Raw genomic sequence first — 18,954 nt, forward strand, 5'->3', positions numbered from 1 at the left:
ATGTTTGCTTTACGAAACCTTAAATGAATGAGTAATACAAAATATGCAATGATGTCATTCGAGAGATAAGATTTCATGTGAAAATGCAGCTGACTCTAAGCTGAATAAAAGGAACATTGACTCTAATTTGTAATAATGATAGCAAATAATAGATACATAAAAAGTGAATACATTTGATAAATTTTAACCATCAGTCTAATCTCAATATTTGCTATTAAACTTTTGTTTTTAAAGCCAAATTTACATGCAGAGCTCCAACACAAAGAAGAAATACTGCAAATACTGGTTGGGACTGTATAAGAGACACAAGATTTATCAAAGTTAAAGCAGGTGTTATTCTGGGGGAAAGTATTAAATAAAGAGCAATCACCATATCAACCATAAGGCTGTCTCTCAACATATTGCTTTTAGCAACTAAATTAGTATATGTTTTGTAATAAATCTCCACCATAGATTATATTAATTGTTTTAATGTAATCTGTCTCTATATATCTGTCTGTCTGTCTGTCCATTCCTCTTTGACTCCCTCCATCCAACCACCCATCCGTCCATCCATCCATCCATCCAACCATTTATCCCTACAGCATAATGCCCTGATTATTAATTTAAGCTTGTATCACATTTGTGTTCCAGGACCAATGTGCCCCTAATTAAGATTTCTAGAATACAGTACCTTTGTTTCAAGGTTCCAGAGTCAGAGCAAGTCTGGAATAGATTCACTGGATTTATGATCTGGTATCCAAATGTCACTTTAGGTTCTTTCCTGTCCTCGTTAAGGAACCTCTGGGAAGGACTTATGATGTCTTGTTCCAAATCTCAACAGTGGCCAGTGAGGACCTCTGGATCAGTTGCTTTTTGACTGTAGACTTTTGCTTGCAGGTTAAAATGTGAAAATGTCTCTATCTTCGTTATTTTCCAGTTTTATTTGAACACAATATATCTTTGGCCCTTTACTGAATTCTGTGGGTCAGGGTATCTACGAGTGGGTCAATCGCTGTAAGATGAGTTTCCTCTTTTCTCATATTTATACTCTGTAGTTATGGCTGATTTATAGTTTGTGATAAAAAAGTCTTATAAACTTTTCACTCTGACTCTATTTGACCTGTGATTTAGGGTCCATAATATACTGCGGAGGGTTCAATAAATCAGAATATGCCATGTGTGTAAGTATTTATCATGTTCCACCAATATTAGCCTTTCACTTTCAATCTCTATACATATCTGCAATTTGTTTGTTTTTTAAAATTCAGACAATTTTAGTGTTGAGAAGAGCCTTAACATTTCTTACACTGCTCCAAAATCTCTCGATAAGCGATAAAGATTGTACATGGAGTGTCTAAACAGCTCTACGTATTTAAACATGCCAAGCTCACTGACAATTATAAACAACAAACATTAATAAAATTACTGCTTTTTTTTAACTCTCAAACTGCCAGGTCAAATGAGTGATTTGAATTATGAACTCAAAAATAAAAGATCATAAAAGTTATAACGTTTTAATATGTGTTCTATCTTGTTGGCACCACAACTATCTGGGCTTTCTCAGTAATTTATTAATCTCGCATTCCTCTGAGACCTTTTGTGAGATTGCATTCGCTATTGCTAATGACGTGGTTTAATGGGCTTGTTCACTAAAATGAGAATTGTAGTGAATTGAAAACATAAATTTTTATTCCATATTGTATCAATTTTTAACTAAGCTTTCTTGGTATACATTTAATTATTTCCAATATACCCCACAATTCATAGTTTGGAGGAAAAACTTTACCAAATTATGCCTCACAAAAATAAATGGGATTGATATGATATCTGTGACGGACTCTTCCCAACCTATCTGGTTTAAAATAGTGGGAATTTTCTATATTGTATAGTTGGAATTAAATTGAATGTAGTTTTGCTAGCAGAGTGTTGTCTTATGGTTCCATGTGATCTACATGTGGTCTCCAGTCCTTATTATTGTCTATGTCCATCCTTCATGGGGAACACAGTGCTCCATTCACACTGGTTAATTGAATTAATTGAATTAAGCTTTGTATTGTGATTGGTGGCTATCCCATACTGCTATTGGTTGACTTCACTGTACAGACAAGGAAATGATTAAAAACCTGGTGTGAGTTTAAATAAAGTGTACATCGCTTTTCCCCACTGTATCAAATGGCTGATATTGTGGAGGAACTTCTGTAGAAGATCTCTGTCTCTGGAAGATCCTTGGCACTACTAGTTGGATATTGCTGGAAGGAAAGGATGGCTCTCTGCTAGAATTTAAAATACAGTGGCTGGCTTATAGCAGCTTGGGAAACAGAGGTTGTTAAGCACCAGAGAAGGATTTAGATCCTGCTGTGCCTTAGGCATGTTAGGGGTTCCAAGTCCCCCTTCATTCTTTTTACAGGGATGTTTAATGAGACCATGCAAATTTATGGTTTAGGGCCCCTTTCTAAGCCCAGGGCCACATGCTGCTGTCTAAGGTGTTGGGCATCAAACATGTAGATAATGGTCATAAGAGGATCTTAACATGTATAGCTTGGAGGAAAGACAAGACAGGGGGGATATGATAGAAACATTTAAATACATAAAGGGAATCAACACAGTAAAGGAGGAGACTATATTTAAACGAAGAAAAACTATCACAACAAGAGGACATAGTCTTGAATTAGAGGGGCAAAGGTTTAAAAATAATGTGAGGAAGTATTACTTTACTGAGAGGGTAGTGGATGCATGGAATAGCCTTCCAGCTGAAGTGGTAGAGGTTAATACAGTGATAGAGTTTAAGCATGCATGGTATAGGCATAAGGCTATCCTAGCTATAAGATAAGGCCATGGACTAATGAAAGGATTTTAAAAATTGGGCAGACTAGATGGCTCTTATCTGCCTTCACATTCAATATCTCTATGTAACAGTACCAAACATGTTAAATGCCGATACCTATCTTTATAAAAATCTTTATGGTACAGCATCATATGATCTCTATTATAAAATTGTACAGTTTTATTTCAATTTTTTTTTTTACTATAAATAAATGAAACAATGAAAGAAGGAAAACTGTGTCATGCGCTTATATGAGTTGTTTTTTTTTTTCATTGTTAAATCATTTTATTTTGCCTTCAAGGACTATAAACTACCTAAGCTTACCTCCTTCATTCAGTTAATTTGAATAATTATTGCTGAAGAATTATATAATAATATTTGCTGCTATTGCTCTCCCCCCGCTTCCCAAGTGACCTGACTGAGTGAGGGGTGCTCAAAGCTGTTGCAGTTGTTTATTTTATTTAGTTTCTGTTTATTATTTTTAAATACACACTAAAGAACAAAGTACAATGTCTACTGGCAAGTTCACAAAAGATGGTGTAGCACTATCCCATTTTCAGATTTGAAAGAGTAACAGATGATGGTCATGTTGCCGTGAGCTAGGTCGGACAAGGCCACGATAAACAGATGTTATTGGACACAGTGACGACCTTACTAATTCCTTATACAATAATAATGCAAAACAGAAGGAGTTAAGAACCTACTGTAACAACAGATTTTGAAGAGTGTGACATATATGAATCAATGTGTTAATCTATAGATAAGAGCTCAGGGCAGAATTTTTATGGCTTGGAGTCCCAAATGGTCCCTAAAGGTGATGTTGAAAATTGCAGTCCTGTTGGTGGACAACATATCTGTGCTGAATGATAGAGGATAATTCCTCCATTTTCAGAATTTTATCCACTTTAAAATACCTCACAATTATAATTAGGGTTGTGTAGATTCCAATTTATTTAGAATGAGTGATATGGCCACCATGAGGAGGATGGCAATACAGGTTTTCATACAATTCTTAATAGAGTAATTGTGGTGAAAAAGAAGGGCTTCTACTGGAGAGATAATTAAAGGTCAACCAGTGATAGTGTGAATTTTATTAAATCCAGCGTTCCAATATGATGTGAGAAGTGGGCAGGGCCACCAAGTGTAATAATGTACCTCTGTTTTTCTGATATCTCCAACAGATATTGGGGAATGTTGCATCTACGGAGTGTAATAAATTCTGGAAAATAGAGTGATTTGCGCACACAGAAAAGACAAGTGTGAGTTTTACCTCTTACACAGGGTATTCTTGTGTGTTCACACTACATACAGTATGCATCACCTATATACAGGTAAATAAAATACACATAGTGTAAACTGTAAAAAACAAATAATGTTTTTAAAATGATGTATATCATCAAACTCACACTTTTCAGAGCCCATTTAAAGTTGGCTCTAGACTTATAGCGCTTTTCATCTCACTCTTGAGATATCCAGTATTGGAAAGGTGTATACATCCACAGGAACTTGGAACTGGTGGCTTGCAGTGATGCTCCAAAAAGTCCAAGGCAGGTGTGTAGTTAAAAGTGTTTTATTCCAAAAGTTATTTTAAAATACAAAATATGTATATATACACAGTAAAATATATATATATATTAGCAGCACAACGCGTTTCAACCTTTCAGTAGGTCTTTCTCAAGTGCATCTCATATATAGGACGCGGCAAGAGATTGGCAGACACCAGGTAAGATGTCATTCTGTTCTTCAATGGTTTGGCTACCACCATAACCACTAGAGCAGGTTAGTGGTTGTGGTGCTTGGAGTGCTTCTTTAAGTATAGCAGACGTAAATTTGATGTGCAGGTTTGTCCATGCATTTTCACTAATTAAATTATTTGTGAATTCTTAAAAACATACTCAAGAAACCTAATCCAGGCAAAAATATACTGCATGTAATGAAATAAACTTAAAGAAAATAAAAATAATAAAGGACCACAACTGCAAAAAGAAATATTAGCTTTTTATCTTCACAATGAATAAAAGAGGAAAGCTCCAACTCCAGCTTGTGATAACTGGTTTATATGCCAGTTCCTATATTTTTCTTCATCTGGACATTATATGTTCATGTTTGGAAGCTGTTTATTCCACCTATGGCTTAGTAAATTTACTAAACTAGGAACTGAATTGTTACTCTTTTTAATCGAATCCATACCTGCCCTGCGTTACATTGAATGGTATAGCATTTTCAGCCCTGATACATCCATTAGCCCAGTATGTAAAGGGTTATTCCAACCACCATGAACACATCAGTGTTTTGAAGTGGTGATGATGCAAGAACAATATGTAGTGTTTTAGTATGATACATTGCACATACTTAGATATTTTATATTGCTGCCAGAAGTGCAATTATACCTTCGGCTGTATCATAAGCTAGCTCGGAACTCAGACAATGATTAACCATAAGCATCTGCATCTATCTTCTGCAGCTCTGTAGATGCTGAATGCGGCCAATCTGACATTAAACAAGTTTTGGGACCCAAAGGGATCCAGTTTTGAGGCAAACCATTGCAAATCGCTTTGCCCTTTTACCGGGCAATGGAATCAGGGGGCTGAAGGGATTATGAACCTTGGAATAACCCTTTAATAAAAATAAAAAAATGTGAGACTTCTCCCCTTCTATATCTGTATGTGTGCTTTACCATACATTTATCTTACATAAAATAGTGTTCATGCCTCTACAATCTACAGTTACTTGTAAGAAAGGTAACATTTTATAGGGACACATTGCGTTTATTGGATTTACTCTGGGCTGTCCCTGCCACTGGCACATAAACACCCAGGTGGTACATTCCTTCAAGGCGTGGTTGAGATGTAATTTAATAACTACTATTTTTATTGGACTCCAGATTCAATTATCTCTTCTAGGGATGCACCGAAATTTTCAGCCAAAAATGGGCCTATCCCGTTTCTGCTGAAAACGGGTCAATTGCCCCCCCCCCCAAAAAAAATAATATATATATATATTTTTTGTAGTGCATAGTTTACCAGACATGTTTGCATTAACAATTCAGATGACTATATATCACAATGAAAGATAGTAATGATAACTTGAAAAGTCAAGAATACTGCTCTTGGGCCAAGGGGGGCGAGGGGGGAGAACACTATGGGAGGACAGTGGGGGGGGGGGAACACTATGGGATGGGGAGGGGGAGAACACTATGGGACAGGGGATTGGGGGACACTATGGGACAGGGGAGGGGGGAGGTAAGAACACTATAGGACAGGGGAGGGGGGAGGAAAGAACACTATGGGACAGGGGAGGAAAGAGTTAAGAACACTATGGGATAGGGAATGAGGGAGGAAAGAACACTAAAAAGGAGGGAGGAAAGAACACTATGGGATGAGGGAGGGGGAGAGAGCACTATGGGACAGGGGAGTGGGGGACATTATGGGACAGGGGAGGAGGTAGGAAAGAACACTATGGGACAGGGGATGGGGGGAGAACACTATGGGACAGGGGAGGGGGGAACATTATGGGACAGGGGAGGTGGGGGGACACTATGGGACAGGGGAGGAGGGAGGAAAGAACACTATGGGACAGGGGAGGAGGGAGTTAAGAACACTATGGGACTGGGGAGGAGGGAGGAAAGAACACTAAAAAGGAGGGAGGAAATAACACTATGGGACAAGGGAGGGGGCGAAGAACACTATGGGACAGGGGAGGTGAGGAAGAACACTATGGGACAGGGGAGGTGGAGAAGAACATTATGGCACAGCAGAGGGGGGGGGAAGAACACTAGGGGACAGGGCAGGGGGGGAGAAAAAAACACTATGGTACATGGGAGGAGGGAGGAAAGAACACTAAAAAAGAGAGAGGGGAGCGGAACACTAAGCAGGGGGGACCACTTAAAGAGAAGGAAGAAGGGAAGTTTTTCATATTAGATTAATTAAATTAATTAAGTCTCATATTAATACAATTTAAGGATAAAAACTTTTTTACATCATTTGAGGAAAAAAGTCATTTTCGGTTTCGGTTTTCGGCCAAGGGCATCATGAATTTTCGGTTTCGGACCAGAATTTTCATTTCAGTGCATCCCTTTTTATATTCCTTTATTGTGTTTCTCATTGAACCCTCAATTTATAAAAAATGATAGCACAATGGTTTATTCTACCTAAATTATTACGTTAATATTTTATTATTCCTCCATAAACCCCAAGACCACACTATAAGTTTCCTATCTCTTTTAAACCTCGAATAACCTCTCCTGCCATACCACACAAATAATAATATTTGCTCTATCCCCCTGTGTAATAATAACCACATATATGCCAAATCCATATTTAATAAATGTTTACATACCCATATCTTATTATACATGATAGCTCACAAGTAATTTTTAACAACTGCCTCCTATCTCAAATCTATTTTGAGTTCTGCTTTGAGTAGTTGAAAATGATTGGGTATTTTTATCTGACACATTCCCTATGTAACACATATTACTTATTTAGACAAGCCCTATGTAATAATGTTTAATTAGAGCTGGAGTAATGCTGCTACTTTGGTAATTACATGTAACCATGTCTTTTCTCTTGTATTATGTTTTATTAATGTATGTATCTGTGTGTATGTGTCACCATTGGCTACTTTATCTGACACCTTCCATATGTAACACAGATTACTTATTTAGACAAGCTCTGTGTAATAAGGTTTAATTCGAGTTGGAATAATGCTGCTATGTGGGCAGAGGTGGATCTAGACTTTGTGAAGCCTTAGGCAATGCTTAAATAAAAGACCTCATAGTCTACTCACAGGACCCTATAGACACAATCTTGCGTCCCCCCAGTCCTATACACCCTGTTCCAAATTATTATGCAAATTATATTTCTCATTTACCTAAATAATTGATGTAAATAACAGTCAGCATAATTCTCATGTTATCAACTATTAAGAGTACAATTCAAATTTTATTGAACAAACCTCATAATGATAACAGTATTTTTTTTAAAACATGCACTGTACCAAATTATTACGCGCAGTACGCACAAAACACTTTATAGGTTGTAAAGAACTGAAAATTGTCATTTGTTGTGTTTGCAGCATATTTACTGAAATCAAAAGCTATTTCAATCAAACTTATAACAACATTTTAACTTTTTAAACATTTTAACAAGTCATGTTCCATTTTAACATAGGATCCCTTATTTGATAGCAGCTTCACAAGTCTTGCATCCATTGAACTTGTGAGTTTTTGGACAGTTTCTGCTTGAATTTGTTTGCAAGATGTCAGAATAGCCTCCCAGAGCTGCTGTTTGGATGTAAACTGCCTCCCACCCGCATAGATCTTTTGCTTGAGGATGCTGTAAGGAAACCAAGTGTATTTATACCTCCTTCGGTAGTTTCCTCCCGAACCGCCAGAGCCTCAGTGAATATAGCTCTCTGTTCGGTAGTTGAAATAGATGAACTCCATACGCATCCAAATAGCTTTATAAGATAATTCCCTTAATAAAGCATACGAATCCCCAAACATCAGCCGAAGTCAAGAAGAAGGGTACAAATAGAACTCCCTTTAATGATCACACACAGGCTTTTATGCAAGTCCCCATGCAAAGGGACATCCCACAAGGAGGGACAGAGGTTAACCAATCGGGCACAGTAATAACATAGAACACACCCAGTACACACCTACAATGCCCTCCCCTAGCCCTGGAGATAATCAAGTCTGATAAAGTAATAACTTGATTATCTCCAGGCAGAAAAATCACAGTTTTTCCCAATATCTGGAACACCCCTTTATACATGAGGTATCCCCACAAGTATGTCCCCTGATAGCCCCGATCTGGGTGACCAACTTATTCAAATTTCACCCAGATCGGTTCAGGGGTTCTCAAAAAACATGGAAGTCTTCTGTGACCGGTTCACCGTGAGTGGGCTGTCCAAAATAGTTCCATAAGTTTGGGTGGTTTTGCTGGTCACTTCAGTGAAAGGGAAAAAACGAATAAAGTACCAAATGGATCCCCCTTGCTCCCAGCAGCGATTGTTCCCCTCATTCGTATGCACAAACGTACCGAATAGTGCTCTTCTAGCTATTCGGTACATATAGATCCAGCGTTCGGGAAGGACACTCGACGACCAAGTCCCGCTGCCTTTGTTCGTCTGAAAAAAGATGGCCGCGGTTTTCTCAGCCACGTGGCATTCGGTAGTACGAACGCTGGCCGCACACATAGAGGGTTCAATTGAAGCAGGCTTTGAAGTTTAATGAGCCAGAGGGTGGTGTTTGTTCGGTAGTTACATCTACCGAATGGATAAGGAAGAAATATTGAATAAAAAGGGTAATTTCTTCACAGATGCTCCAAAGGTTCTCAATAGGATTGAGGTCAGGGGAGGATGGAGGCCACACCATGACTTTCTCTCCTTTTACCCCCATAGCAGCCATTGATGCAGTGGTATTCTTTGCAGCATGAGATGGTGCATTGCCATGCATGAAGATGATTTTATTACGGAAACATAGTTCTTCCTTCTGTACCAGGGAAGAAAGTGGTCAGTCAGAAACTCCACATACTTTGCAGAGGTCATATATACACTTTAGGGGACCCTAAAGGCGCCGACCAGCTCTCTTCCTATGATTCCGGCCCAAAACATGACTCCACCACCGCCTTGCTGACGTTGCAGCCTTGTTGGAACAGGGTGGCCGTCCACCAACCATTCACTACTCCATCCATCTGGACCATCCAGGGTTGCACGGCACTCATCAGTGAACAGGACATTTTGAAAATTAGTCTACATGTATTTTTCTGCCCAATGCAGCCGTTTCTGCTTGTGAGCATTGATCAGTGGTGGCAGGATAGAAGGTTTATGCACAATTGCAAGACGCTGGAGGACTCTACACCTTGATGTCCGTGGGACTCCAGAGGCACCAGCAGCTTCAAATATCTGTTTGCTGCTATGTAATTATATTTTAGCAGCTGCTCTCTTGATCTGATGCATGGATCTGGCAGAAATCTTCCTCAATGTGCGTTTATCTGCACGAACCCATCTGTGCTCTGAATCAGCCACAAATCTCTTAATAGTGCGATGATCACGCTTACGTTTTCGTGAAATATCTAATGTTTTCATACCTCGTCCAAGGCATTGAACTATTTCACTCTTTTCGGCAGCAGAGAGATCCTTTTTCTTCCCCATATTGCATGAAAATGGTGCTCTGCTTAATAATGTGGAACACCCTCCTTTAGTAGTTTTTCCTTAAATTGGGCTCACCTGGCAATCTAATTATCACAGGTGTCCGAGATTGTTTTCAGTGATCAAAAGAGCCCTGAGACACAATGCTATCCATGAGTTAAACTGAAAAACAAAATATTTACTCTTTGTGACACTTAAATAGAATTTGCATAATAATTTGGAACAGGGTGTACATGGGCGCACAATTCACAATTACAATACCTCCATCACCAGTACATTACTTTGATCCTCATAATCCTCTCATATTTATCATCTCTTCATTATCTCCAGTCCCATGACCACCATCTCCTTAATCCCCCTTGTTCCTCGAGCCCAAAACACATTATCTCAGGCCCATAACCACTACCTTCCCATTGTCCCTTTATCCACCCTAGTCCTATAATCCCATTTTCCTAGCTAATCATGGCAGCCTATACTTATATGGGTTCGCGAACGAACGGATTCCGTGGCGGCCATTTTAAGTATGGGCAAAGCCTAGAAATGCTGAAAAACGAAGGATGCTTGATGTTTAAAATATTTAAAGGCACCTGTGTTTGGAGAATGCTCTTTGCGCCACTATCAGTTTTTTTACTGCTTTCTGCTGTATTTCTTGGTGTAAAAGTTCTTAAAGTGCCAGCAAGTTTGGATCAAATTTGCCTCAGGTAGGATCATGTCTGGTTAGACATATATTATTTTTAAATATATTTATTTTATGTATTTTAGTTAATATACTTATTTATATATTTATTTTAGTTAGCCCATTATGAACTCTCCAGCTAAAGTTCAGATGTAGTGTTGTCGCGAACCCGAAATTTTCGGTTCGCGAACGGCGAACGCAAACTTCCTCAAATGTTCGCGAACCGGCGAACCGCGCGAACCGCCATTGACTTCAATGGGCAGGCGAATTTTAAAACCAACAGGGACTCTTTCTGGCCACAAAAGTGATGGAAAAGTTGTTTCAAGGAGACTAACACCTGGACTGTGGTATGCCAGAGGGGGATCCATGGCAAAACTCCCATGGAAAATTACATAGTTGATACAGAAAAAGTGTAGAGTAGGTTAGCGCTAATAATATACAAAGGAGGCAGCAACCTTACAGAGGGTCACCCTCTAAAGTTGATGCAGAGCTTGGTTTTAATCCATAAAGGGCAGAAATCACCTAACATTGACACCTGTCCTCAAAGCCCCTGATACACACTGACACAGAGCAGAATAGAGACTGTTCCCCGTCCTCAGAGACCATGATACACACTGACACAGAGCAGAATAGAGACTGTTACCCCTACATAGGGTCACTTGGCAGATATGGCGGGGTCGTGGGAGGGGGAGGATGACTTTCACCTCTTCCCCTGTTAGATTCCCGTTGTGCTGTGACATCACCCTTATACGCTGTGTAAAGCATACTATTTAATTTGATCAGCATGGCCACTTGAGTTTTTATAGTTTTCACGCTGCTTGTAGTTTATATATGGTTCACAAAAATCAAACAAACGATAAAGTAAACATGTAAGGATTCAGAATATTCTTTCAAACCCTTACACATTGTGTGTACGTACTTTTTGTCTTAAGTTTGTGGCTTTAAAGAGGTTCACGTTGTTTCTATGATGTGCATAACATGTTCTTGTAAATGTTTGTTAAATTTTTCCTAGAATTGTAATTTTTGAATCTGAATAAAGATAGTCAAATCCCTGATACACACTGACACAGAGAGGAATAGAGACTGTTCCCCCTACATAGGGTCACTTGGCAGATATGGATTGACACCTGTCCTCAAAACCCCTGATACACACTGACACAGAGCAGAATAGAGACTGTTCCCCCTACATAGGGTCACTTGGCAGATATGGATTGACACCTGTCCTCAGAGACCATGATACACACTGACACAGAGCAGAATAGAGACTGTTCCCCGTCCACAGAGACCATGATACACACTGACACAGAGCAGAATAGAGACTGTCCCCCCTACATAGGGTCACTTGGCAGGTATGGATTGACACCTGTCCTCAAAGCCCCTGATAGACACTGACACAGAGCAGAATAGAGACTGTTCCCTGTCCACAGAGACCATGATACACACTGACACAGAGCAGAATAGAGACTGTTCACCGTCCACAGAGACCATGATACACACTGACACAGAGCAGAATAGAGACTGTTCCCCGTCCACAGAGACCATGATACACACTGACACAGAGCAGAATAGAGACTGTCCCCCCTACATAGGGTCACTTGGCAGGTATGGATTGACACCTGTCCTCAAAGCCCATGATAGACACTGACACAGAGCAGAATAGAGACTGTTCACCGTCCACAGAGACCATGATACACACTGACACAGAGCAGAATAGAGACTGTTCCCCGTCCACAGAGACCATGATACACACTGACACAGAGCAGAATAGAGACTGTCCCCCCTACATAGGGTCACTTGGCAGGTATGGATTGACACCTGTCCTCAAAGCCCATGATAGACACTGACACAGAGCAGAATAGAGACTGTTCCCTGTCCACAGAGACCATGATACACACTGACACAGAGCAGAATAGAGACTGTTCCCCGTCCACAGAGACCATGATACACACTGACACAGAGCAGAATAGAGACTGTCCCCCCTACATAGGGTCACTTGGCAGGTATGGATTGACACCTGTCCTCAAAGCCCCTGATAGACACTGACACAGAGCAGAATAGAGACTGTTCCCTGTCCACAGAGACCATGATACACACTGACACAGAGCAGAATAGAGACTGTTCACCGTCCACAGAGACCATGATACACACTGACACAGAGCAGAATAGAGACTGTTCCCCGTCCACAGAGACCATGATACACACTGACACAGAGCAGAATAGGGACTGTTCTCCCTACATAGGGTCACTTGGCAGGTATGGATTGACACCTGTCCTCAAAGCCCATGATACACACTGACACAGAGCAGAATAGAGACTGTTCCCTGTCCACAGAGACCATGATACACACTGACACAGAGCAGAATAGAGACTGTTCACCGTCCACAGAGACCATGATACACACTGACACAGAGCAGAATAGAGACTGTTCCCCGTCCACAGAGACCATGATACACACTGACACAGAGCAGAATAGGGACTTTTCTCCCTACATAGGGTCACTTGGCAGGTATGGATTGACACCTGTCCTCAAAGCCCCTGATACACACTGACACAGAGCAGAATAGAGACTGTTCCCTGTCCACAGAGACCATGATACACACTGACACAGAGCAGAATAGAGACTGTTCCCCGTCCACAGAGACCATGATACACACTGACACAGAGCAGAATAGAGACTGTTCCCCGTCCACAGAGACCATGATACACACTGACACAGAGCAGAATAGGGACTGTTCCCCCTACATAGGGTCACTTGGCAGGTATGGATTGACACCTGTCCTCAAAGCCCATGATACACACTGGGTGGAGCTACTGTCCTCCCCAACCACTGCGCGGTGGGTGGGGGCCATAAATCACAATGGGGGGACCTACTGTCCTACCCCCCTCGGCCCCCACCACTGCGCGGTGGGTGGGGGCCATAAATCACAATGGGACGGACCTACAGATAGGAGTGGAGTATTGTTCATATCAGTTTAATACCTTCCACGTCTCCTATCAGTGGACGTGTATATGGCAGCCATTTTAGGAACCGCACACCTGGGACCCGAGCAAGGTCACCTCGTTCAAGCTGCTCTGGTTCCTTGATGAGCCAGCTGCCCGTGAGTTAACATGTCCCGTGGAGAAGCACTCTGTCCTGTAAAGCCTCACCACAAAAAAATTAAATAAATAACAGCACTCGGAGTGGTGAGTTTAGTAAATGTTCATATCAGTTTAATACCTTCCGCGTCTCCTATCAGTGGACGTGTATATGGCAGCCATTTTAGGAACTGCACACCTGGGACCCGAGCAAGGTCACCTCTTTCAACAGGCGACATGATTTGGCCCTGTTAAACTATCCTGGATATTCTCTACAAGTTCTATGGATATGGCATTGATTTATGTAACAGGGAGATGGAAGAAGATGCTTGGTCGGTCCTCTTACTTGAAATTTGTGGCACTGCGCGGGCAAGCTAATGTGCCACCAGATAGGAGTGGTGAGTTTAGTATTGTTCATATCAGTTTAATACCTTCCGCGTCTCCTATCAGAGGACATGTATATGGCAGCCATTTTAGGAACCGCACACCTGGGACCCGAGCAAGGTCACCTCTTTCAACAGGCGACATGATTTGGCCCTGTAAAACTATCCTGGATATTCTCTACAAGTTCTATGGATATGGCATTGATTTATGTAACAGGGAGATGGAAGAAGATGCTTGGTCGGTCCTCTTACTTGAAATTTGTGGCACTGCGCGGGCAAGCTAATGTGCCACCAGATAGGAGTGGTGAGTTTAGTATTGTTCATATCAGTTTAATACCTTCCGCGTCTCCTATCAGTGGATGTGTAAATGGCAGAGATTTTTAATTGTTGAATCACCTCCCCTTTTTAGGCCAAGGTGGGAAGATGCTTAGACCACTGGTATATTGGTGCCATCTTGGAGGATTTTTTTTTGGTTTGGTTTTTGAAGCCACAGTGCTGCACCAGTGGGCCTAAAAATTAGGCATGTACACATGCCTGAAAAATTTGCTATTGTTGCAGCCGCTGCTGATGTTTGTTTCACAGGCAGAAAGTGCCCTAAAACATGGCAGCTTGAACCCTAGTTGGTGGCGGATAAGTCACGCAAGTCAAACGTCATTCAGAGCTAAAATACAGCAGCATGTGGACCATTTTTAGCCCAAGGCAGCTCATCTCATCAGGCCTTTTTTAATCGAATGTATCGCCCAGTGTCAGTCCCTTCGGGATCCATCCCTCATTCATCTTAATAAAGGTGAGGTAATCTAGACTTTTTTGACCTAGGCGACTTCTCTTCTCAGTGACAATACCTCCTGCTGCACTGAAGGTCCTTTCTGACAGGACACTTGAAGCGGGGCAGGCCAGAAGTTCTATCGCAAATTGGGATAGCTCAGGCCACAGGTCAAGCCTGCACACCCAGTAGTCAAGGGGTTCATCGCTCCTCAGAGTGTCGATATCTGCAGTTAAGGCGAGGTAGTCTGCTACCTGTCGGTCGAGTCGCTCTCTGAGGGTGGATCCCGAAGGGCTGTGGCGATGCATAGGACTTAAAAAGGTCCGCATGTCCTCCATCAACAACACGTCTTTAAAGCGTCCTGTCCTTGCCGGCGTGGTCATGGGAGGAGGAGGAGGATGACTTCCACCTCTCCCCCTGTTAGATTCCCGTTGTGCTGTGACATCACCCTTATATGCTGTGTAAAGCATACTTTTTAATTTATTTTGCAAATGCTGCATCCTTTCCGACTTGTTGTAATTCGGTAACATTTCCGCCACTTTCTGCTTATACCGGGGGTCTGGTAGCGTGGACACCCAGTACAGGTCGTTCTCCTTCAGCCTTTTTATACGAGGGTCCCTCAACAGGCAGGACAGCATGAAAGACCCCATTTGCACAAGGTTGGATGCCGAGCTACTCATTTCCCGTTCCTCCTCCTCACTGATGTCATTGAAGGTATATTCTTCCCCCCAGCCACGTACAACACCACGGGTACCAGATAGGTGACAACGAGCACCCTGGGATGCCTGTTGTGTTTGGTCTTGCTCCTCCTCCTCCTCCTCCTCAAAGCAACATTCCTCCTCTGACTCCTCTTCCTCACAATCCTCTTCCAGCGTTGCCGCAGGTCCAGCAAGCGATGCTGATAAGGCTGTTTCTGGTGGTGATGGTGACCACAACTCTTCCGCTTCACGCTCATCTACAGCCTGATCCAGCACTCTTCGCAGGGCACGCTCCAGGAAGAAAACAAATGGTATGATGTCGCTGATGGTGCCTTCGTTGCGACTGACTAGGTTTGTCACCTCCTCAAAAGGACGCATGAGCACTTGAGGCGGGATGTGGACTGGGGCAAGGGAGCACGTGGCGTCGTTTTGAAAGGGCGCCGTCCTCCGCGTGAAATAGGGCCGTGAGTAATGACGTCACGGGTAGCCTGCCCATAGTATCGCATAGGGTGGAAGAGCTGATAGGACATCTGAAACGTATTGGGATGGAGATGCTTAATTGTTCTCCAAAATGCTTGACACCACCCCATAGTGAATCTCTGCAAACTTTAATACCATCAGAGGAGGAAGAATGTGGCAGCCCACTGGGATTAGTCGAAAAATTTCAAATTGATGATTTTCCAGACCCTGGGGTTGACATTAGTCCAGATTTACATCTATTGACCCATGAGGATGTTCCAGGCACTACTTGTGAAATAAAGACAGATAATAAAGTGAATGATCCTTCTCCTTGGGACTTGCACCCTGTCGTTGAAGGTGGAGTAGGCAATGGCAAGAGCATGCTGTGGGTAGTCAGTGCAAACACTCTCTTCCCGGTGAATAATGAGGAGACTAACTATGATGACGTTATTTGCGTTGAAAGTAATGATGCCAGAGATCTTTTGAAACCATATGGAAGGAACGAATTGGTTAAAAGAAAGGCAAGAGACCACCTGCATATAGACAAGAATACGCATAAGAGAAAGAAGAGAACAGGTGAAAAAGAGAAGCTGCAGACTGCCTATCTGCAAATAGTTGAGTTATGTCCTGAAGATGTCCGTGTTACCACAGTGCAGACTCTGTTTGATACACTACTGAGGAGAGTCAGAGAAACCCCAGATCTTCACGTATTGGATGAGTCGGTGCGTGGAGTTGCAGAGAACGTAGAACAAGAAATATTTAAACTTTTCCTGTGTACTGACAGCAGATATAAGAATAAATACCGGAGCCTCCTTTTCAATTTGAAGGACCCTAAAAATCAGATCCTGTTCCGTCGTGTGGTCCTTGGTGAAATCACCCCACAGTGTTTGGTTCTAATGAGTGCAACGGAAATGGCTGCACAGGAGCTGGCCAACTGGAGAATTCAAAAGAGAAAACATGCACTGGAACTAATCGAGAAAGAGGAAAGACAGCCATACCAGATTCAGATGACAAAGCTAACACACAAGGGGTTATTTGAAATTGATACCATGCCCGATCAGAACTTGACCCTAGAGGATCTGTCTGATTCTGTGTGGCAGCCTCAGGATTCTCAGCAGGATTGCATCTCAGAGAAAAGGGACACAACATCCCAACACAAGAGCCACCTTTTAGATCAGGACTGCCTTATATGCAAAGGGCTGATAAACCCCTCAGGTGATGCTGACTTAAGCCAATGGGTAATTACCAAGAAACCAGAGAAAATATGGAAACACCATATAACTAATGGCAATCAACATTCTTCATGCATTGAAAAGAAGAACAAGAAATTGTATGATCCAGATACTAGACTCACAGATCCAGCAGACTCAAGTGTGTGGAAGGGATTCCTTCACATGTTCTCTATAAAGCAGTTTAAAGTTACAGCCACGCCAGAGTCTGGTTATAGCAGTCATCTTTGCCAGGATTTACCAAAAGTGTTAACATCCGAAGGATGCATTTTGCAAGAGTCTGTTTGGGAATATGTGGATCGTATCTGGCCAGAGTGCACCAAGGACATGTGTGTGATCCGACTGAATCCAAGAACGTCAAGTGATGCAGTTTCATATGCTCGGCTGTATTCTTATCTTAATCGGAAGCTGAGATATGCAATCATCAGAAGTCATGGCATGGAGGCGTTCCTAGTGCCTCTACCTGCCGGCCAACCCAGCCCTCAAAGATTGCGTCCTTTGGGAGGTCCAGGTTTGGAAGACAACCATCCTATTCTGCTTCTGATCTTGCTTCTTCCAAGCCATCCTTCCTGGACAGCTTATCCCAAAAAATCTTCCAAGAAACATAAAGAAGGTTTGGATATCCCAGATGATATGTTCTCTGACATATTAGCAGATGTTGAACGAGAGGAGAGACAAATGGCCGAGCAAGGGCTCCCTCCTCCAGGTTTCCCAAATTTTGAGCAGTGGAATCAGAATTCTGAGGATACAGGAGAGGAAGTTGGCATGCCTGAGGTCATGAATATGCTCCAAAATATGAGCAATGGCCTTCAGTTCCCAGGAGAATTCTCTGGAATTATAGGAGAGAGTCAGGGTGCTAATATTATGCCACCTCTCCATGTGCCAAATACTGTTCCAGCAGGTCTCCCATATCCATCTTTTCCATTGTATCCAGAAGCAGCCTACCCTGGCTGGCATGGTATGTTGCCCCCTACTCATGCAGTAAATCCATTGTCCATTGACCCAGCCAATCTCTTCTCTTACCCGCTTTCACAAATAATACCACCTAACTTCTTATCTGATCAACATTTTACTGCAGGACCTCAACCTTTTGCATAAATGTTGTAGTTTTGTTATATTTACGTTTTTTGTTTTTTTTTAACTGTTATGTTTTAGCGAAATATTGAAAAAAATACATGTAATGTGCTGAACATCAAAGCTGAAATTTTAATTTGTCTCAGTAAGTTGAAAGCCATACTTTCTATGGGAGTTTCAAATGTTCAATAATTGTTTTCTGAAGAAAGCATAACTCTCTGTTTTTAGCAAGCAACAACCCCATATTAAGCTGTTTATTCACTGAACATCTATTTGTACTGAATTGAAAACTGAATGACAAAATGTAGGCAAAAAACGAATGATTTGAATATATTCTTCAAATACCAGAATTTTTTAATTTGTTTTTTAGTTCACTACTATTCTGTGTTTAGTAATGTATAAGTGTGCCAGATGTGACAAGTTTACATAGGTTAATTATAGCCACTGTTATATCTGGGCTACAAATACATGCATTTTGGCAAACACCTCAAAGCCCATGTAAGCTTTGTGTTGTTGAATTTCAGTGATTTATTTTCTGTCTGTTGCATGTGTACAGTTGTACTGTAAAATGGGTAAAGCATGGGATATGTTTTTACATTTGTATACTAAACATTTTAATATACCCCGGTCATACAA

The 18,954-nt window shown here is 41.6% G+C and overlaps 1 protein-coding gene across 1 annotated transcript in view; it reads left to right on the top strand.

Moving 5' to 3' along the window:
* Positions 1–18,954, top strand: part of USH1G (USH1 protein network component sans) — a 784,266-nt gene that overhangs the window by 106,785 nt on the left and 658,527 nt on the right. The window lies entirely within an intron of this gene.

The sequence above is a fragment of the Pelobates fuscus genome, chromosome 6, assembly GCF_036172605.1.
Source record: "Pelobates fuscus isolate aPelFus1 chromosome 6, aPelFus1.pri, whole genome shotgun sequence".
Classification (NCBI taxonomy): Eukaryota; Metazoa; Chordata; class Amphibia; order Anura; family Pelobatidae; genus Pelobates; species Pelobates fuscus.